Source organism: Gracilinanus agilis, chromosome 4 (assembly GCF_016433145.1).
Source record: "Gracilinanus agilis isolate LMUSP501 chromosome 4, AgileGrace, whole genome shotgun sequence".
NCBI classification, from domain to species: Eukaryota; Metazoa; Chordata; class Mammalia; order Didelphimorphia; family Didelphidae; genus Gracilinanus; species Gracilinanus agilis.
Window position 1 is genome coordinate 331,729,140 of NC_058133.1, and position 23,747 is coordinate 331,752,886.

The window sequence follows — 23,747 nt, forward strand, 5'->3', positions numbered from 1 at the left end:
CAAGTCCTTTGATCTCTATGGGTCTCAGTTTTCTCATCTGTAAAATGAGGGCATTAGCCGATTTTTCTCCAATTTAGAATTGTTTCCTAAGGTAACCTCTAGATTTGGAAATGTCCATTTCTTAGGATCATTAGGCACTAACCTGTGTTCAGAAAAGGAATCAGAAAGGCAGATAAAGGGAGCCTGGCATATGATTCAATGACCCCATATCTAGCCCTCCTTTCACTATTTATCCAATTAATCAATCAACCAGATATTTATTATGTTTATCTATGAGTCAAATCTCTAAAAATGTTTTCAGAGATTTAAAAGGAGCTTAACAAATATGTATATATATATATATATATATATATTTTTTTTTTTTTTTTAAATACCAAGTCTGATAGTAGACTGTTGTCCAGGACTTCCAGCTGGAACAGGAGAAAGTTAGTCAAAAGAATGGGCAATCTTAGCTTGAAGACATTTGCTAGCTACTTCTCTAGTTGAGTATAAATGTCCTGGCTTTGGGATTATTTTAACTTTAAAACATTTAGACCGCTGTGAAAGAGTCTACTTAGTCTCCTGAAATTTATATAGCTTTTTTTTTTTTAACCCTTATATTCTCTCTTGGAATCAATACTAAGTGTTGGTTCCAAGGCAGAAGAGAAGCTAAGGGCTAGACAGTTGAGGTTAAGTAACTTTTCCAGGGTCACACGGCTAGGAAGTATTTGAGATTTATATAGATAGCATCTTAAGATTTGAGAAAGTAATTTCCTCAGAACATTCTTATGAGGTAGGGAGTAGGAGTATTACCACCATTTTTATAAACAAAGAAATGAAAGTTGAGAGAAGTTAGGCAATTTTGTACCAGGTTCCATTAAATATTGTAGATAAAATTTGAGCCAAAGTTTCTTGACTTCAAGTGCAGTGTTCTTTATATTCCTTTCCATTTAATTAGAGATTAAAATATTAAGTTTACATTACAGAAAATTAATTAAAATGAGTTTTAAAAGCAAGGTATTAATATGGATTAAAATTATAAGAGAAATCTTTGGTGTGAAAATAGGACTTGATATAACATAATAGCAAAGAAATGGAAATGAAGTAGATGTTCATTTCTTGGACATGGATGTACTGTAGAAAGAAGAGATGGATATAAACAATACAGGGAAATATTGAAAGACTTACATGAATTGATGCAGAGTGAAAGAAGCAGAACTAGAGAAATGATACATCCAGCAAATACAACCACACAAATAGAAGGGAAAATAAAAAAAAAGACTGAACTAAAAGATATGTAATTATAATGATCAGGAGAAGAGAAAATGTACCTTCTTCTCTTGAGAGAAGATGATCTAATCGGTATAGAACATTACATGCTTTATGTATTGGTTAGTTTTATTGAACTGCTTCTTCTCCTTCCCCTTTTTAAATGCTTTATTATATAGGATGGCTGTCTGGGAGGAATATAATAAAATCAAAGACATCAGAAAAAAAATAAAAAAATGGGACTCGATCTAGATATAGATCAATGGAAATGAGTGGGGTCTGCATTCTATTTGACCTGAATTTCACTTAAGTTGAGATCCAGATTCTGCTGCTTACTGCCTATGTGACTCTGGCTGAATCATTTAATGTCTCTAAGCCTCAGCAACTGCCTCTCTAAAACAAGAGGTTAAAGTCCATGATTTCTAAGGTCTCTGAGTTCTCAGGACATAGCCTACATGTGGATAAGCCTCAGCTCAAAGCCTATTTAGATAACTCTATTCACTGGTAGAGCAAGATTACTCATTGCTCTGAGTCTGCATGAAGGGCAGAGCTGTGGAGAGCTTGACAAAGTTTTCTGGCTTCCAATTTAATGAGCAATAATGAGGTTACAGATGCTTTTCAGGAAAACATATCCGAAAGGATAGAAAGACTCCGTGAAGAAGCAGACATGTAGAAAGCCCACACGTTGATTATGTCCCTATCCCTAGCTTACTACACTAGAAACTTTGGGTAATTTTCACAGGGGTGGAATCTGAGACACACACACACACGCTATCTATGTCTTTGTCTTTCTCTCTGTGTCTCTTTGTCTGTCTCTGTGTCTCTCTGTGTCTCTGTGCCTGGGCCTGTCTCTCTCTGTCTCTCTGTGTCTCTATCTCTGTCTCTTACTGGAACTGGGATATATCATTTCCAATAGGAGAATTCATTCAATTTTGTATATTTTCTGAAATATATTCATCTTTATACCTCCTCTAATTTGTTCACTCTCAGTTTGAGTAAATGGGTTTCATTGCTCCTTTCTTTGTGTATTCTTGTGGAACTAATATTTCATGGGGAGGGAGTCATGTTGCTTGGGGTTTCCCCCCATTTTCCCATTTTGATTGTGAACAGAAGCTCAACTTGAACCTAAGAATTATTTTTCTTAGACTAACAATAGATTGAAGGCTGGATAGATATAATTCTAGCCTGGTCCCCCCTCTCCGAGGACAGTGGAGTGGCCAGCCACTGGCATCGATTATCTGCTTTCCCTCCTGGCAGGAATTAAAGACTTCCTTGGACAGGAGAACCGAGAGGATACTCTAGAGGTGTCTATTCAGGCCTCCCAAGCAATTCACATTTAGACAGATTCTCGGTGGATATACATATTCTACATGAATAACACAAACATACATATACACACACACTATCTGAATATGAATTAGGAAGGACATTCCACTCTGGGAGACAAGCATAAACCATGTCCTTGTTTGTAATGAGCTGTTCTACTTATTACATATGTTGGCATTCTTATTACTTATTACACCAGCTTTACTTTAGTAGCATCTCCTCTTGTGGCCTAGCAAATCCTCCCAGTGTAGATAATGTTTATATCTGTGGATCAGAAACACATAAATTGCTTTTCTTTACAAAGACTCTGATATTGTTCTTACAATAGTGTGGTCCAATGAAAATACAAAGAGATAGAGACTGGCACTGAACTATAGAAATGGACTAAGCTTCCAGATAGAGTATGCCAATGAATCTCTTTCATCTCTCTCTCTATTCTCTCCCTCCCCTGTCATGCCAGTTTAGTCAAACACCAGACTCTTCTCACCCCACTCTCACTTCTGATTTCCATCATGCCCCCAATCCAGATCTTAGACCTCTTTTTATATTAGATTTTATTACAAACTTAAAACCATCAACACACAAATATCAAAGATGATAGTATATAAATCTATGACCTGTTGCAGTTTATTTTTTAAGTACACACTCGGTTTAACAAGAGAGTAACAAGATTGATCTCTTTTTGTCTTCTAATTTTTTTCTTCTCAGCATTTTTAATGCTTTATTGAAGCTCTTTTCTATATATTTTCTATCTCTTTCATTAACCACTAATTTTTTTTTTTTGCTCTTTTCCCATGGAACTCCTTCTTATAATCAAATAAGTACTGTCAAGCAAAACAAACCAACACATTAAACACATCTGAAAATGTGTGTCCCATTTGGTATAAATTAAATAATATTTGTAAAGTGCTTAGAACTGTGTGTGGCACATAATAAGTACTATATCGATGTTACTTATCATTATCATTATCACCTCTGATCCATAGTTTCTTTTTCAAGAAAGATTTCTGACTAGGATGATCAGTGTCCTTCAATGAGGAGGTGATGTTTATATTGACTCTTACACAATGGGTAGGATTCAAAAGGCAGGCATTTTGCCTGGAAGTTGGGAGTGAATGAGCTCCTACAGAAAACAATGAAATTCCCAAGGTAGGGAACATATGAAGAACATATTCAAGGGGCAGTGAGACTAATCTAGATATAGATAATCATATGAGCAGACATGGAAAAATACTGTTTTTGTTTGGAAGGGAGAGAACAGTCCAGATGACTTAAATGTTGGAGAGGAGGAGATAAATCTGAAAATGACTGTGTCAAGCCTTAAATTCATAGCATTTAAGCATTATTCAATAAACAATGAAGAGCCATTGAAGAGTATGAGCACAGGAGTGACATGATCTTTCCTGTGAACATGGCAGATTAATCTGGGGGCACTGTATAAAACAGAGATCCAACCAAGGAGACTTCTATTAAGGTACTAACATAGTGAGGAAAAGAGGAATTATACAGGACTTGGATATTGTAAATACTTTTGCAAGAAGCCATTTTGGCCCAGCATGATTGTCAGTTATTAGGTTGGAATGTAGAATGCAGTGAGGGCATTTGAGCTGGCATGAGACCAAAAGTCAGTTGAGATGTGCCTCAACTGGAATATTCTGGATATTCTAAGGAATTCTAAGGATATTCTAAGGAAAACTTAGAATATCAGGTCTCAATTTTGAAATACTAGGGGGAGGACGGGAACATTTCAGGATCATCTCTTAGCTAGATTAGGTGCCTAAGCTGCTCATAGACTATTCTGTGTATATCAACATCCAGCTTCACTTATCAATCAACATCTATAAATCAACACCAAGATACCAATGTAAATACCAACAAGAAGATCAACTACAAAAGCAAAATCATTCTCAACTGAGATAAACCATAAGCAATCAGGGTGAGGCCTCTGGCCTGGCCAGGCAATTTGCCAGGGAAGCTTCAAGATATCAAAGGGCTTTAGATCTACTGAGAATTTGGTATACAATCAATATATTAGATAAGGTTCAGGATTTCATCCTTAATCCCTCTTTCCTCATTATTCACTCCAACCTTTCCTTTACCTTATTTATTAGCATTAAATTAGTTGATATAAAGGACCACTACAGACCTGGTTTATTCTCAGAGTTCCAAAGGAAATTGTCAGTTAGAGATCCACCTGGCAACTATTGAAGGCAAACTTCATAATGATTGATCTTCAGGTTTAATCCAACAAATCGCAGTCAGAAATAGAGATCAAGGTTTATTACCCTTGAAGTTATTATACAATTTGATTACTAATTGAGGGAAACAATCACTCCCTCATTAGTCAGTGATAATAGGTGGGAACAAGTGAGCTACTTATTCCTAATAGCAGATTCAATACAGTTCATAGGCAGCAGCTAGATCATAGAAGCAGCCTTCAAGTAATCTAATTCTTACTAGTCATATAGGAGGTTTCACCAATACCTGTTATTGCTTCCCACCTCTATCTGTAGAACTTCTTGGGGCTGTATAATAATCATCTACAGTTTTCCAAGCATCCTTACAATATGAAGGAAAAGCAGGAAAGGGTGTCCAGGAGACACAAAGGTATCACAAATGTATTACCATTGACAAGAATGATAAAGTCAAGAGACAAAGAAGGGCTGGGAGAAAGGAAAAGGATAATACAATCAATTTGGGGACATACGGTGTTGGTGTCAGAGCCAGCTTAGAACACAGCTGCAAGGTATTAAACAGAAAGGAAAGGGGAAGGGGTGGGGCAAGGTCGTGCCCCAGGGGTACAAATTGACTCTGCAGCCAAGCTAAAGGGCAGTCTGTTAAATCATCTGTCCTGGCAGCTGTGACTCCCTGTGTCTCCTCTGGCTATCCCTAGACCCACTGTCTAGTCAGCTTTCCTGTAACTAGACTTATCTTTGCATCTTTATCTGCTTCTCATCCACCACTTATGAGCTGTGATTCTATGGGCAAATCCCTTAATACCTCACTCGGGGTCTTAAATTTCTTCCTCTGTTAAATTAGGGAATTGGATAAGTTGTCCTTTTAAGGTCTTTCTTATTTCTTATTCTTTTTTTTTTTTTTTGACCCTTACCTTCCATTTTAGAATCAAAACTATGTATTGGTTCTAAGACAGAAGAGATGGGGGTTAAGTGACTTGCCCAGGATCATATAACTAGGAAGTAACTGAGGCCAGATTTCAATCCAATGATGGGGGAAGGGGAAAACTCAGAAGTTTCAGAGGATGAATGAAGGATTCTCCTAATCTTGTCTGTCCAGAGAAGACCATCCCTGATGACCAAGGATAAAGGAATAAAGATGTTATTCATGTTCCACCCTTCTGGGATCTGCATTTATCCTGATAAACAACTTCTTCAACCCAAGGTCTTCCCCCCAGTCACCTGCTCTTACCAGTCACAATGTTCACCATAGGCTACCACCTCCTCCCCAAATTATCTGTACTTGAGGAGACATGTCAACCTCAAGCTCTTCCCAGAGTCACAGAAGTCACTACTTCCAGTCCTCACCCACTAAATTCACCTGTAAATCACATGTTTCCTGCTCCCTTGTTTATCCAGTATTTAGTTCCCCCATAAAAACAATAAAAAAAACCCACTTTTGGTCACTTTAGGCAGGCAGACTCCTACTTTGGAGCTGCGTCCCTGCCATTAATCTCTCTAATAAACCTTTTTAACTTTATTGGGACCCTTGTAAGAGGATTGGGCAAGTCTTTGTGAATCAAGTCAGCTTTCTCCATAATATCAAGACCTCCTATCTCTAGGCCTGGCACTCAATCCATTCAGCTGCCCCATTCCTCCTACTTCTTGATCTTTGATTCTTTAGTCTTGGTCTTTGTTCTTAGGTTTGCCACTGGCTGTTTTCACTTTATTGTGATTTGCTTCCTAACTTCTTCACTAGCCTTGGGGAGGGTTACATTCTTCCTCTTTCTTTTCTGGCAAATGGCATTTTTCTCTCTTATACTGATAGCCAATTCTGCCAGAGACATTGAATTGTATGGTTTGAAGTATTGTCAGGATAACAGGGTAGGGAGTGTCTTCATTTTGCCTGGACACTGGGAGTGAGTGAATTCCCAAAGTACAGAACATATGGAGAGGAGATGATGGATAAGGTCAGAGCCTTTGGTTACATAATTCATGCTCTTACTTTCCCCTTCACCCCCCAAGCTCCCCCCCCCCCCCATGGCTGATGCGTATTTCCACTGGTTTTAACATGTGTCATTGATCAAGACCTATTTCCAAGTTGTTGATAGTTGCATTGGTGTGGTAGTTTTGAGTCTACATCCCCAATCATGTCCTCCTCAACCCGTGTGTTCAAGCAGTTGTTTTTCTTCTGTTTCCACTCCTGTAGTTCTTCCTCTGAATGTGGGTAGCGTTCTTTTCCATAAATCTCTCAGAATTGTCCTGGGTCACTGCATTGCTGCTAGTACAGAAGTTCATTACATTCGATTTTACCACAGTGTATCAGTCTCTGTGTACAATGTTCTCCTGGATCTGCTCCTTTCACTCTGCATCAATTCCTGGAGGTCTTTCCAGTTCACATGGAACTCCTCCAGTTTATTATTCCTTTGAGCACAATAGTATTCCATCACCAGCATATACCACAATTGATTCAGCCATTCCCCAATTGAAGGGCATATCCTCATTTTCCAGTTTTTTGCCACCACAAAAAAGCACAGCTATAAATATTTTCATACAAATCCGTTTATCTATGATCTCTTTGGGGTACAAACCCAACAATGGTATGGCTGGATCAAAGGGCAGGTATTCTTTTATAGCCCTTTGAGCATAGTTCCAAATTGCCATCCAGAATGGTTGGATCAGTTCACAACTCCACCAGCAATGCATTAATGTCCCCCCATCCAGCATTCATTACTCTTCCCTTCTTTCATTTTAGCCAATCTGCTAGGTGTGAGGTGATACCTCAGAGTTTTTCCCCAATTGATAAATGGGAAAGAGACATGAATAGGCAATTTTCAGATAAAAAATCAAAAGTATCAATAAGCACATGAAAAAGTGTTCTAAATCTCTAATAATTAGAGAAATGCAAATCAAAACAACTCTGAGGTCAGAGCCTTTGGGAGGGCTTACAGGAAGAAAGCTCATCTTGATAAATGGAGTAGAGGGGGCATGAGTCCATAATCTCCCCAGTAGCAGTATCCAATCTGATATTTAATAATAGTGGAGAGGACCTCAGGGATCATAGCTCTAGAGCAGGAAAATACTTTAGAAGTGATCTAGTTCAATTCCACACATGAGAAAACTGAGACTCAGAGAGGGTTAAGTGACTTTGGATCATAGATCTTGAGCTAGAAGGAATCTCAGAGGACATCTAATCTATACTATTCATTTCATGGAAAAGGTGAAATGATTTGTCCAAGATCACAAAATGGTAAGACCAGGATTTGAACACAGTTTCTCTGACTCCAAATCTAACTGATTTTCCACTGTGCAATGCTGGATAAGCAACTAATATAAACAACCTTCCTGTTGAGGTACACAAACAAAAACATGGCTAATGTAAAAGATGAATTCAAATGAAAAGGAAACAAATAGAGAATTAAAACAATGAACAAACTGACAGATTAAAAGGTGCCTGACGTGATTTGGTTTAAGAGGAAGAAACAACTTACTCCTAATTTATGTAAATATTGCAAATGATTGAGCAATAAAAAGTTAAAAGAGGGAAGAAACACTGGCATGTCATTGAATTCTAAAATGATCTTTCACTCTCTTATCTGGAATAGAGGAAAAACTAAATAACCCCACTCTAAGGAGACTGGCAGCAACTACCCCACAAACCAGCCTCAACAGTACTCACATTTAAAAAACAAACTCTAAACATGAGTTGAGACAGTGCATTTGTATACATTTTATTGGTCTGGGTCTTTGTCTTTTCATATGTGGGTGCTCCTTATGGTACTTTCAAGTACAGCAATTGATTACTCAATATTAGTTTAATTCATTCCCCCCACCCCATTTGTCATAGGTAACTATCCTTGGATTTGCATTGATAGAAACATTCCATTCACATGCAAAGGGATCCAGAGACAAGTCTTTTATATGAGTCTATTTCTTGGGTCCTCTGCTGTGGAAGGTATATAGATGTTAGATAAATAAGTAGAGAGGTGGAGAGCTAGAGAGGTAGATAGATAGATAGATAGATAGATAGATAGATAGATAGATAGATAGATAATAGATAGATAGATAGATAGATAGATAACATAGATAGACATACAATGACTGACAGAGAGATAAATAACATGTATAAATTGACAGACAGACACATAGTAGGTAATTAAGTAGATAGATAGACAGACAGGTAGTAGGTAGGTAAATAGATGATAGAGGGATTGACTGTCAGATAGAGAGATAAACAGACAGGTAGAGAGATAGATAATAAATGATAAACATGAAGATAGAGAGCTAGATACATAGAATAGACACATTAGATAGATAATGGATGAAGATAGATAAATTAGATAGATGATACATAGTCAAGTTAGATAGATAGATGAGTAGATAATTAGATAAATGGTAGATGGATAGAGAGATAGATTATATAGGCAGATAGGTAAAGAAATAAATGATAGATTAGATTGATATATAGATAGACAGGTAGTAGGTAGGTAGGTAGATAGATGATAGATAGATGGATTGACAGGCAGATAGAGAATAAACAGACAGAGAGATAGATAAAAAATGACAGACTTCAAGATAGAGAGCTAGATACATAGAACAGACACATTAGATAGATGATACGTAATCAAATTAGATAGATGAGATAGATAAATTAGATAAGTGGTAGATGGATAGAGAGATAGATTAGATAGGCAGATAGGTAAAGAGATAAATGATAGATTAGATAGATAGACAGGGAGTAGGTAGGTAGGTAGATAGATGATAGACAGATGGACTAACAGGCGAATAGAGAGATAGATAATAAATGATAGACAAGCAGATAAAGATAGAGAGCTAGATACACAGAATAGACAGACACAATAGATAGATAGATGATAGATGAAGTGAGATACATTAGATAGTTGATACATATTTAAATTAGATAGATGAGGTAGGTAGATTAGATAAATGGTAGATGGATAGAAAGATACATTAGATAGGCAGATAGGTGAAGAGATAGATGATAGATTAGATAGATAGATAGATAGATAGATAGGTAGATAGATAGATAGATAGATAGAGAAATAGATAGATAGGTAGACAGGCAACTAAGTAAAGAAATAATAGATAAATATAAATATTTAGAAAGATAAATAGACAGATTTAATTTTTATTTATTGAGTGTTTTATTAAGCACTTATTAGGTGCCAGGCAGTCTAAGGGAAAAGGGACATAGCTGCTGATGCAATATGTGAGAAAAGCCTCTGGGGCTCTGGGACACATGTCCTGCACTTTACTGCTACATTTTCTACATTAGTCACTGACTGTGACCCTTGCCCTCCTATCCCCCATGCATTTCTTCAGCATCCTCACCTTTTAGTGACATGTAGCTACATTTAATAGAATGTCCAGCCCAGGGGATGCCTGCCTTGGGACTTCTGGGGCAAGGTGGTTCGTTCCATCTAAATTTTCTGAGGAGATCTATCAGGGAGAATAGTTCGGGTTATCCATTACCCAGATCAGTCTGCAGAAATATGGCTGTGCTGTACGGGTAATGTTATTTCCAGCTGTTGATGCAGTCAGAGCAGAGGTGAATGCGACAGCAATATAAGGATGATAGATCCCAAGCACAAGTGAGAACAAAGAATATTCACTTGGGGGCAAACCTAGCCAGGAAATGTGTGGGTGAGAACCATGGAAATGCCAGTTTTTGATGGGCTATGTTCATCCAGAGGAAAGCATTTGCTTTCTCTCTTCTGAAAAAGCAATCAACCCCAAACAAATCAAGGAAATAATTAAAGTATTAGGACCCATTACCATTTAGTTTAACCTCATAACAGACCAGCAGATCTTGGGATTTGCCATTGCTTGCATTTTCTTTGGGTAGAGAATGTGCCCTGTTTGTGACTGATGTTATTGGTACTAGAATCCCATTCAATTTTCTTTCTTTTCCCAGGTGCAAAACAGGGAAATATGGCTTGCTTTTTCAAGTGCAAATCATGAAACAGCACAGCCTCAGAAGCCTGTAAAAATGCAGGTGATCCAAAGGGCAATGGTAGGCTAGAAAGTGAATGTAAGTAGGCTGTAGTAATATGAGCAGCACTGCCTCTCACATGATGAGTGTAAAAGATCTACTTATTCAACAAACATCTATTAAGTGCTAAATTAAATTCGACAAACATTTATTAATTGTCTACTGTGTACCAGGCATTGTGCTAGGACCAGAGATTTAAAACATGACACAATACCTGCCCTCAAGAGGCTGACAGATTGTGTGTGTGTGTGTGTGTGTGTGTGTGTGTGTGTGTGTGTGTGGTGGGGAAGGATATGGCATACTAAATTGAAGAGAGTGAGTACTAACAAATGGGGAACAGGAAGAATGTGAGTCTTGTAGGAAGCTTAGAATCTGTGATAAAGAGATAAATAGGGAGCATATTCTAGGCACAGGAGATACCAGAGCAATGCCATAAAGCAGTGGTTCCTAAACTTTTTTGGCCTACTGCCCCATTTCTAGAAAAATATTACTTAGTACCTTGGAAATTAATTTTTTTTATTTTAATAGCAATTAATAGGAAAGATAAATGCACTTGTGGCCATCACCACTCCCCTGGATTGCTGCAGCACCCAACAGGGGGCGGTAGCACCCACTTTGGGAATCACCGCCATAAAGTATCAAGGAAGAAACAAATGTTCTGTATGGTGTCTGGGAGGGAGAAAATATTTTCTAGGTCTTAAAATACCATGCAAATGCCTTATTATTTTTTTTTATGGCCACTAGCTCTGAGGTAGAGAATGGTCAAGAAAAGGAAGTCATTTAAACTCCCTGCTTTTAGTTTCTTCATCTATAAAATGAATAGGCTGTACTCTGAGATTCCTTCCAGCCCTTGGCCTATGATCTTATAAAATAGAATTTGAGTTGAGCTTTGAAAGATTTTTTGGACTGCACTTTGCTCAGTCCAGCCCAGTGATTCAGGCTTGGGACTAGATGGCAATGAAATGCTTGTTTACTAGAAAATTCAATAAAAATGAATCTATTTACAATAAAAGATTTAGAAGAATACACTTACCAATTCAAATAGTTGCTGCTGCTTCCACCTACACATTCACTAAACCAGCAGTACTGGGTCACAAAGACATCCTCCAGGGCAATGGGAATTCAGTTAAACCTAAGGAAAAGTAGGCTGTTTTTTTTTTTAATATTTTTAAGTAATATGGAAGCCATGCCAATTTGACTATTTAAGTCCTAGTCCTCTGCATCATTTAAATCCAGGATATGACCTCCTTGCCCCAAGAAAGGAAAATCATCATTGTGTAAACACATTCTAGTGTAAAACACTTACTGCCTCAACCACAGATTGGTGACTACTGTATATCTTTCATTTTCAAAGAGGACAAATGACATCATAGTGTGATGTCTTGATTTGCTTGTGAATTGGATTTAAGTGAGGCTGAGTAGTACAAAGTTGTCAGTCTTACTCTGTCTTACAGAATGGTTGAAGTACAGCAGCAAGACAGAAGTCAAGATAGCTGGCATTGCCCCAGATTCCAGTGGATGACCTTGGCATCCTTGATGTCTGACAAAGCTCTAAATGCTACAAAGAGTCTGCTTCAGCTTACTTCGGGCCATTGGAACAAATTGTTCTCATCTGCCTATTTGTCCAAGGAGAGCCTTCACATCCTTGGGATAGGTACCCCTCTAACTTATTAATGGTTTTGATGTCTGCTGACTACTCTCAACCTGCCTTAGCCTGTCTGCTGAGACAGTTACACTGGCTTGTGTCCAATGGACATCCTACAGCTTCTTGGAACCACAGGTAAGAGAGTGGATGAAAAGTGATATCAAAGGTGGATGATTAGCCTTGAAAAGATCTTAGCTAGCCCTTACACCAGAGGTGCTAGTCTTCTCTGAACACTCCATATGCCCCTTAGATGGGGGCAAAGATAGAGGCAGAAAAGCTCAGATCAGACAACAGGTCTTTGGTTTATGGAAGAAAGGGCACAGAGTAGACAAAGGAAAGCACGGTAGGAGCTCATTTTATGTGAACTCAATACATTTGAAGTCAAGTATATGTGATTGGCAAGTGAAAAAAATAAAGGTAGAAAAATACATAAAATAAAAAATTTTAATTATGTACTAAATCCACACCATTTTTTCCAGTGTCGTATATTCTCCCAGGAGTCCATCTAATCATGCTCATTTCACCTCTGAGAAGCTTTGGTGTGAATCATTACATTGTTTTGTATCCAACTTTGGTTTATAATAAGTCCTGTCCATGCTTCTCTTTGTTTCAATAATGTTACTTAGTTATTAATAATGGCACCAAAGAACAAGGGTAGTGATGCTGGGAGTTTTGATAAGTCTAAGAAAAATCACAAAGTGCCCAAGTGTGCTCATATAAGAAATACTTATTAAATAATGGGGTTTACTATTATGTAAGATTTTCAGCTTATGTGAAATATCCTGGAATGTATTGTTGAGTAAAATGAAGTCCTACTGTAGTATGACACAAGCCTGGAAAACAGGGTGATATCTGATCGGGGAGGGCTTTTTCTGTCAGGTAAAAGAGTATGAACTTTATTTACTAGGCAATAGGGAGTCACTGGAGATTTTTCAGCATAGGAATGACATGAATAAATCTATATATAATAAAGGAGTTTCCTTTTGTCCCCCTAGTAATATTTTATTGTATTTCCCCCCAATTATTTGTAGAAGCATGAGTTTCAATTAAATAATAAGTCATAAGTCCTTTTAAAAGGGGGTGATCAGACAAGAGTCAGTGAGGAAGCTGAGTTATCAAAAGAACCTGCATGAGAATTATGCTATTACTCTATGGTTTAGAAGGAAATAGCTATTAGAAGGCTATTGTAATCATTTAGATGGGTGATGATAAATGACTGAAGTTAATAAAGGTAGGCTGATAGCATAGAAATAGAAAGTTGCAGATAGACACAAGAGCAATTATAGAGGTAGAATTAATAAGACTTGGTAATTAATTGGATGGGGTGCAGCTAGGTGGTGCAATGGATAGAGGCCAGTCTAAGTTAAGAAGACCTGAGTTCAAATCTATCCTCAGACATTTACTAGCTGTGTGACTCTGGGAAAGTCACAACCCTGCTTGTCTCAGTTTTTTCACTATAAGATGAGCCAGAGAAGGAAATAGCAAACCATTCCAGCATTTTTGCCAAAAAAAAAAAAAAAAAAAAAAACAACCAAATGGATCACAAAGAGTTGGACATGACTAAAATTACTGAACAAAACAACATTTTTGTTTTGTTCTCTACCTCTAATAAAACACAAGCTTCTTGAAGGCAGACACTGTTGCTTTCGTAAGTGGGTGGCATGTGGTAGGTGCTTAATAGATTACTGGTTGAATCAAACTGAACTATGACCATTATCCTCCTGGCTGAAATGGCCATGTAAGGTGACCTTTCAAGACCTTTTGCCTAATGTAAGTCTAGGCTTCTGATTGCACATAATTACAACATGCTGGTTTGTCTTATTTCATTGTCAGTCTATATGTAGCCTCTCTGAAAAAGAACAAAGGGAGGATTCTGGGAAGCAGTCCTCAACAGTAAACCAATTTTCTGACCTTTAAAAGTCTGCAGTAACTCTTCAAGAACATCAGGGAGATTATGACAGTGGGGTAGAATCATCTAAGTAACCTTTGCTCCCCAAATGCTGTGCATTGTCAACAGCTGAATTGACAATTGCTTAATCTAAGCCTTTTGAGTGCTTTTCATGGAGAGAAAATAAAATTGGTTAAAAGAATGCCTTCCAATCCTTGCATTTCTTCATCCCACAGCTGGGTGACCCTCTTCTGCTTATTACAGTGGCATAGAAGGGAGATGGGACAATAGAAATGTGACATGTGAAAATAGTGTATTTAGCCCAACAAACAGGGACACTAATGGAAGGCACTGAAGACATGATAATATTACACTATTTGAATTAGCTCTCCCTTGTTGCTGACAATCACATGTGACAAGTGGCAGCCTCAATGAGAAGATAACCTTAAACCTTCAGTTTCAACATGGCCCTGATTTCATTTAACAAGAGAAACAGAGACAATAAGTGCCTATTCCTTCCTAAAGAAGACTTATTTAACTAAGTCAAGGAGATGGCAGAGATTGGGTAAGAAGAGATTTTTTTTCCCAGTTAAACACTCAGAGTATATTTGTTCATAATAAATTTGACTTTCCAGATTTGATTTTTTGCTCTTGGAATCAGATGATTCAAGTCTGATTCTTGTCCCTGCTGTTTCTTAACTGTGTAGTGTTCGTCCTGCCTACCTGCCTGATCAATCTATGTCATTACTCTGGGCCTTTGTTTCCTCATGTATAAAATGGTGGTAATGGCAATTGTTTTAATAGCATAGATTTTCCCTACAGTCCATTCCAGCTTCAAAATTCTATGACCATTTGGTGTTTGGGACTCTCAAAGGAGGGTTTGATATAAGGGTACATGAAGAATAGTACTAGGGAGATATCATGGCAGATGGGCTTGGGATATCATGGAGAGAGAAAATTATTTTCCTTTTGTGTCTAATTGAATACAGAGAAAGCCAACAATGGCATGGTTAGACAGAGCACTGAACTTGAAATCAAAGTGAATGGTTTCAAATTTCTCCTAAGATACTAACCTGTAATATTAAGGTCTTCTTCTTGTTGTTAGATCATTTCAGTCATAACTTACTCTTTATGAAAACATTTGCAATTTTCTTGGCAGAGATACTAGAACAGTTTGCCTTTCCCTTTTTCCAGCTCATTTTAAATGAGGAAACTGAGGTAAATGGGGTTAAGTGACTTGCTCAGGGTCACATAGCTAGTAAGTGTCTGAGGCAAGATTTGAACTTGGAAGATGATTCTTCTTGTTTCCAAGCCCAATGCTCTATCCCCAGGGTCATCTAGCTGTCATACCTGAAGTTCTAGAAAGTCATTTAATATCAAATTCTCACCTCTAAAATGGTGATAACTATGACTCCTTTCTCTGAGGGCACATGTGAGGAATAAATGAGATTAATGTGTATAAAATATGTGTATATTTTGCAAACCTTAAGATGTTATGTAAACATGAGTTATTAATTTTATTCAGTAAGTGGTTTCCTAGGCTTTGTAGAAGAATTAGAGCTCCAACGTTTTAGTAATGCTTAGTTTTCCTATATAACTTTAGAGGACTATGATAGAACTTTGCTGGGCACCAATTATGAGTCTCTTTAAGGACTGGAAATCCAAAAGTAGGCTTACCTGGAATTAATGAGATGGGCAGTTTCTTTCATCACCATTCCTCCTTCAATTTTAGTTCTTACTTAGTGTGGATTCCAGAATAATTTGAGCTCCTATTCCAGCTCAGCCCACACATCCATGAGCACACCCTACTCTTAACAAAAGGGGAGGAAAAATTCCAGATCACTCAAAAAAAACTTCAACTAATCCTTCCTATTCTCCCAATCACTCTGACCCCACTCTTTCTAATCACCACATATAAGACTGTCAGTCAGCTGAAAACATGTTAAATACCTACTATGTTCAAGGCACTCATTCTAAGTGCTAAGTCCTCATTCAAAGATTTACCAGTTCTCCTTTCCATTCTCTTGCTTTCTTAAATTTTCTAGCAAAAGTGGAGGACCAAATTGCTGGAATTCACTTCTTTTGTTCATGACTGAGTTGAATGTCCTAGTGAGAGTGTCCCTGAATGTCATGGACAAAGCTGCCCAATGTTGGTCAATCTTTTGGTAAGTGGAGAGAGAGCTCAGCTATGAAAGATCAGATATTTGGCTCTGAGGCTGAATTTCCTTTGGATCTCTAATGAATTCCCTGTCTGGGCTTCCAGACATTACAGTATCCAACTTTGAACCTCATAAGAAAACTAGGGAAAGAGATATGTTATGTGAGCTCCTAATGGATTGTCTTCTTCATGGATACACTAATCAGGATCACAGAATAATCTCCAAGGAGATGAATGGTGAAAACTATAGACTACCAAGAAGTTGTAAGCTTCTCAGAACCTTATCTGCCATTCCTTTCCATACTTCTTCAGTTCCATATTGTGACTCACATAAAATTTGAGCTGGTCTGATCAACACTTAAGGAAATAAAAAGCTAAAGGTTTAAAAAGATTATACTTTGGGAAATGGATGAGCCCTTGATACTGATCTCCAAAAGAAATTTTCCACTCTTGTGCCTATTAAAGAAACAATATCCCACTTTGCCCTGAAAGGGATAAAGATCCTTATGCTATGATCAGGTTCAATGTGAGAAAAAAAGAAATATATTCTTGAGTGAAGCCCCCAACCAGTATAGATCAGGCAAAATACTGGAAATCAAATAATAAATCTATTAAGTGAAGGATACCAATAAAATGTAAAAGAAACTCCATGCAATAAAATCATTCTTTATCCCTCTGTTGAAGCTGCATCTCATTATAATCCCTATAACCACACCTGCACAGATAGCTAGTGTAAAGTAATGTTAAGAAGGAACTAAGAGTAGAAAGGGGAACATAGAAAACACTTGACAATACTGCTTCCTAAATTATTTAAGGCCACATCCAGAGACTATGTGTTAAATTAAGAGAAGCCAGCTAGGCCCCAGTTATCAGCCCTCAGTATGCATGCTACAGATAAGATTCAGACATGCATACTAAAAATGAGAGAAAAATATTGTGTTAATGAGGCAACCCTAAGGTGGTCTTGATAACTTTCAAATGGCATTGATATGCTAATGAGACAACCCTATCATTTTTAGGGATAAGGCTTATTCTGTCCCAATACCCCAGTAGAACTCTATAAGAATGGGACCCAAATATTCGGCAACTTGAGCACTCCTCCAATTCTTAGGGGTCCATGCTGCCTGAATATTCTCAATTCTAATCCCCAGTTACATAAGTGACTCTATATGTCCTGTGCTATCTCCCTTTCCCACCCAATTGCCTATACTACCCCCATGCTATCTGCCTCTGTACTTTCTGTGTCTTATTAAAGTGTGACTGATGAATTATTCCTCACTTGCTGCTAGCATTATCTTTCTTGGCAAGTGTCCAAAAAACTGGGCTTGTTTTCCCTGACCTCACTGGGACCTTCTTATGGTCCCATTCTCTAAGACATAAGCTGGATACCCAGGCTAGGATTCAATTTGTCAGTAGCTGCACTTACTATGGATAAGCATGGCACCATGAACCCACCAGTAGACAGCAAGGAACAAGAAACAAAAGGACCCTATGCCCCTCTGGGTAGGGACCTCCTCTCATGTTTGGGCTTACTAGAACAACACCTCATAAACCAATGGAAAAATTTCTTTCCTTCCTTCCTTCCTTCCTTCCTTCCTTCCTTCCTTCCTTCCTTCCTTCCTTCCTTCCTTCCTTCCTTCCTTCCTTCTTTCTTTCCTTTCTTCCTTTCTTCTCTCCTTCCTTACTTCCTTCCTACATTCCTTCCTTCATTTCTTTCTTCCATCAACCTACAATCAATATCCCTCAGATTATTTAGGTACTCTTCAGTTGTGGTCTTTATGGTTTTAAGGTTTTCCTAATCCTATGTTTTCCAAAGCAAGTTAATTTCCAAATATTTGATGATTCCTAGTACATACTCTCCCTTTATTTCTACCTTATAGAATCCCATGCGCATCATCTTCTGCATGAAACCTTAGCTCATCCCTCCAACTGACAGTACCCACCCTCCCAAACTACATTGTATTTAACAAATTAATATATATTTGTGTTAATTCACTTTATATTTATGCTGCCTTTTTAATATTTGCTTATTTCCTCCATGAAAATGTAAATTCTTTAGCTATAGAGATTATTTGTACTTTTTCTCTAGTGCTCATCATGGCATCTAACATATAGTGGGCACTAGTTAGACAGACAGACAGATAGATAGATAGATAGATAGATAGATAGATAGATAGATAGAGTATTTATCAAGCACTTATTTTATGTGCTAGGGATCTGGATAAAATCTAATGAGGCAGTCTCTACTCTCAGGAAGGATAGATTCTAAAATTGAGGGGGAAACAACATATGTCTACTGATGAGAAATTGAAGTTTAGAGAATGGGAGGAGCTAGGAGTGAAGTGAATATGGCCTGAGCCGACACATGAAATAGAAATCCAGTACAAGAGCTCATCAGTTAGAAAAATGGGAAGGCTGCTGATGAGGAGGTAGTAAGGTCCAAAGAGCTGGGAGAGAAATAATCATAAAATAATAATCCATATGCCTGTTGATCAATTGAGTTTTAAATACTTACTGAATTTATTGATTGAATTTTGTTACATTTAGAATGCCCCATTCAATTGAATTTGTCTTAAATGCCAAAATTCCTAGTTATCTTTCTAATTGCATACACAATATAGAATAAAGACCATTGGACTCAAAGTCAGGAAATAGTAGAGTTTATTTTAATTCGGCCTCTGACACTAGCTTTGTGATTTAATAATAATTATTATTGTGTTTATTTTTTCATTAGTTTTCATCTATCCTTTCTTTTATGGGTCTGGGTGTGGAATGAGAGGATTAGGAGAAGGACTAGATAATCTCTAACATCCCTTCCATCTCTAAAATTCTAGTATTCTGTAAGAGGCAAATATTGGGGAAAGGGTGAGGCTTAAGGAGAGGACCAGGAATGAGTGAGAGTAAAGAGAAGAAATTTATATCTAAGGTAGATGGAAGTGACCTCCCCATTTTCAGTTGGACTTATGGAAGGCGAGAATTGTAGGGCTACTTCAAAGAAAAGGATAGAACCAGTTTGTCAGAGACTGGAGTGAGGATCTGTTTTGTGTTTATCCTGTGGTAACTAAGGGAGGGCTGAGGAAAGAGAGGAAGTATGGAAAAGAACTGATTTGGATCCAGAGGAGTGACTGTCCCCAACTGTAGGCCTTGAGAAATTGTTACTTGAAAGGGATCAGAGAAAGGGAAGATAGTAGGCTGGGCTCACTGCCAGAGATTTTTCCCTAAAGAAAAGAGAAATGTTTTTGCCTGAAAGTAAGCGAGGATTTTAGTGCACATTTATTATAAGAGGGATTGGCTCTGCATTGAGATAGAGGATCATCAGACAAGAAGGTTTTGGGGGCAGAACAGAAGGTACACTGAGGACCTAGAAGGCAACAATGCTTTCAGGCAGAACCATGGGGTGTGGGGGAGAGAAGGGAAGAGAAATGGAATAAGCATTTATAGAATGTCTTGACACACACACTGTACTGAGCATTTTACAAATATTGTCATTTAATTCTTACAATAACCTTGTGAGATAGTTGCTATTGGTATCTGTATTTTATAGTTGAGGAAAATGAAGCAAATAGCAGTTAAATGTCACACAGCTAATAAGTATCAAATTTGAACTCAGGTCTTCTTGATTCCAGGCCTGATGCCCTCTCCATTGTGTCACCTAGATGAGACCTTGGCTGGACACTGATAATCATCACAGTGTGGGGAGGAGGGGAAGAGGGGAGTGGAATTGAGGAGGATATGTTTATTCTTTCCTCTCCCTTAGCCTCCTATCCAATCCTAATAAACTTCTCCATAGCCTTCCTTAATCTCAAACACTTTTAGAACTTCCCTAAGTCACCATTACTCAAGCTACAGGCCAACTTTTTATTTTAAACCCTGACCTTCTGTATTAGAATCTATACTAAGTATTGGTATTAGTATTGTAACTAGTATTGGTTCCAAGGCAGAAGAGTGGGAAGGGCTAGGCAGTGGGAGTTAAGTAACTTATCCAGGGTCAGACAGCTAGGAAGTATACAGGCCAACTTTTATATGGGTATAAGATGTTGTACTTATAATGTGGAAGACATGAGTTCAAATCTTTTCTTGGACACTTATTAGCTTTGTGATCCTAGGTGAGTGCTTTAATTTCTCCACCTGCAAAATGAACACATCAGATTTGATTACCTCCAAAGTCTCTTTAAGTCTCAAAATCAATAATCCTATGAAGTTACTTTTCCTTCTCTCCAAAAAGGTCAGTACTTGGATTGTAATCTTTTCCTTACTAACTCCAGCTGCCTTTGGACTCTCAATTTCTCAACCTTTTTAATTCATTTGACTTTATCTCCATTCCTTACCCATGAGTAGGATTGTCCATATCTCTGCCCAACTCCATTGAATTTGCCTCAAAGGCCAAAATTCCTGGCTATGATTCTGCTTGCATACATAGTATAGAAGAAAGACCATTGGACTCAAAGTTAGGAAATAGTAATGTTTATTTTAATGCAGCCTCTGACACTAGCTTTGTGACTATGAGCAAGTAATTTAAATTCTCTGAGTTTCAGGTTCCGTATCTGTAAAATGGAAATAATATCGGTAGCATCTAACCTCACAGGGTTTTGTGTAGATTAGATGAGACATGTAAAAGTACTTTGCAGACCTCAAAATGGTATGTAAACAAAGCCCTTGCTCTAGAATTAACAGTCTCATGATTGGAGAACAGGTGCTGTTTCCCCTAAAGATTCTAGGAGTAGCCTTAAGAAGTTGGGATATTGTGTTCTAATGTCATAATTTATTAACCCCCATTAGTGTGATTTCCTTCCATGATTATGAGTTGATATTAATTATTCAACCAGATATAATTAGCTTTTAGAAATTTTTATAATTACTAAAATAGTACAGTAAGAACAATTGGTAAAAACAAATATTTCCTCAACAGTTTTTGATCCATTGTCACATAAATGTAGATAAAGTCTAGGAGAAAGTAGGTTCCAACTTAGAGAGTATGTATGGTGAAAGACAATTTTTGGTTTCCTTCCCCTTCCTGAAACCCTCATGAAATTCTCCCTAGTCTTATTTTAGCTTTCCTAATGGGATTCCCCTTATAGCGTCTTAAGGATTCTCTTCCCTTGCTTTTTCTAGTTTGTTCTACACTTCCAGTGTAGCTAGTGAATTAGATGTTTTGGGACGTTGCTAGGACTAGGATGACAATGGAAAGGGCAAAATATGAACCCAATTCTTGTTTGTGTATGTGTTGGACAAAACAGTCTCTGGGGTTTTCTTCCGTTTCTGAGCTTCTGATTTCACACAATTAAAGAGGTAAATCCATTATTAGGGAATAATAGCCAAAGTCTCGTCTTGTCTATAACCTTGTATGTTTCACTTTAACTCAGTCAAGTCATAAAGTCATAACTCTGATATTTGAAGGGACCTTAGAATTCATTTAGTTTAACATCTTTCAATTTACAGATGAAGAAACTGAGGCTTAGAGGGCTTAAGTGACTTACTCAAATGCACACAAGTAGAAAGTATTTACAGGCACAAAATTAAAAATCAAGCCACTGTGTGTGACTCCAAATCCCACAATCTTTTCATTACATCAAGCCGATGAGACAATGTGACATAGTGGAAAAAATGCTTGATGAAGTATCAGAAAAGTAGAGTTTCCTTTCTTCCTCCCCTAGGAGTTTGGTGTCCCTGTAGTTAGAGTGCTAGACCTGGTGTTCAAATCTAAGCATAGACTCACTATATAACCCTGGTTAAGTCACTTAACCTCTTCCTGTCTTAGTTCATTCAACTGCAAAATGAGGATAATAATAGCCTCTTCTTCTGAGGGTTATTGTAAGGATCAAATGACATGGCATTGTAAAATGCTTAACATGGCACCTGGCACTTAGTAGGTGCTTGATAAACTCTTGCTTCCTTCTTTCTAATTATTCTCTATGTGACTTCTAGCTATTCACTTAAGCCTCTGAGATTCCGTTTTCCTCTCTTCCTACCTCATAGGGTTGCCATGGGGACCAAATGAGCTAATGGGTGTGTATAGACTTAATAAACCATAGATTGTCATATAAATGTAAGAGGGCATTAATATTGAATCTTCTTGGAAAGAAAGGCTACTTATCAATCAATCAGTCAGCAATTATTAAGTGCTTACTATGTGCCAGGGGCATTTCCAGAGAGGCTTATATGAATCTGTGAAAGGTCGCATAAATTTTTTAAGTCTTCTCTGATATTCTCCTTTGGGAAACGATCTTTCTTCAGAATGTGGATGACAATTTGTTGGTGCTTTCTTTATGAATTTATCTTACTCTGTTTTGCATTATAGCTATTTTTATATGTGTGGGAACTCCCCTATTAAATTGAAAATCTCTTGGGTGCAGGGAGCATCCATTACTCATCATTGGCTCTCCCTGCTTCTCAGTACCTCACAGAGTGTTCTACTCATAACGAGAGTTTAATAAATATTTGTTCAGTTTAATCGAGAGAGGGACAGAATTTGGGGCAAGATGATACTGATGAATAGTATAAAAGTATTTAGGCATATTTGGTATAGGGATGAAAGGGGGAAAGTAGGTGAAAAATCAAGGAGAAGGGCACCTAATTGTGCAGTTTGCAACAAATGGTACTAGGTTTTTTTTTTTTTAATGCCATAAGTTATAACTTACTTTTCTTCTTATCATTTCACTTGAAGCTTATATTTCTGCCTCTTTTTTAGAGCCTTATCTTCTGTATTAGAATAGATACTAAGTAATGATAGCAAGGCAGAAGAGTGGCAAGGGCTAGGCGACTAGGGTTAAATGACTTGTCCAGGATCACACAGCTAAAAATCTGAGATCAAATTGAAATCTGAGACCTCTTTTCCTTAGGTCTGGTTCTTTATCCACTGAACCACCTAAGTATCCCTGAATCTTATATTTCTTTTATTCTTATCGTCTTTATTCACAGTACCTAGTACAGGGCTAGGCACATAGTAGTTTATTAGCAAACCCTTGTCAATTGATTTTATAATGTTTTCAGCTTTTGAAAGGCTTTTTTTGAGGGAATAATTTAGGTATTAAGGACTTCATTTCTTAATTTAAGCCTTTGTGAAAATCTTCTGGAACAAATCAATAGCTAATTACATGCAACTTGATTTTTCTCCCTCCTGATTATCCATTGGGAAATTGAAATAGGAGTCAACACCCTCACTGTCAGTAGTGTGATTATGGAAAGCAGTGGAGGCTTGAGAGTTGAATCAGCACTATGGCTGGTCAGGGGCAGCAGTTACTAGTGTCAGGGTGGTAAATATCTCTGGGCTATCCAAAGGAGAAAGAGTAGTGGTT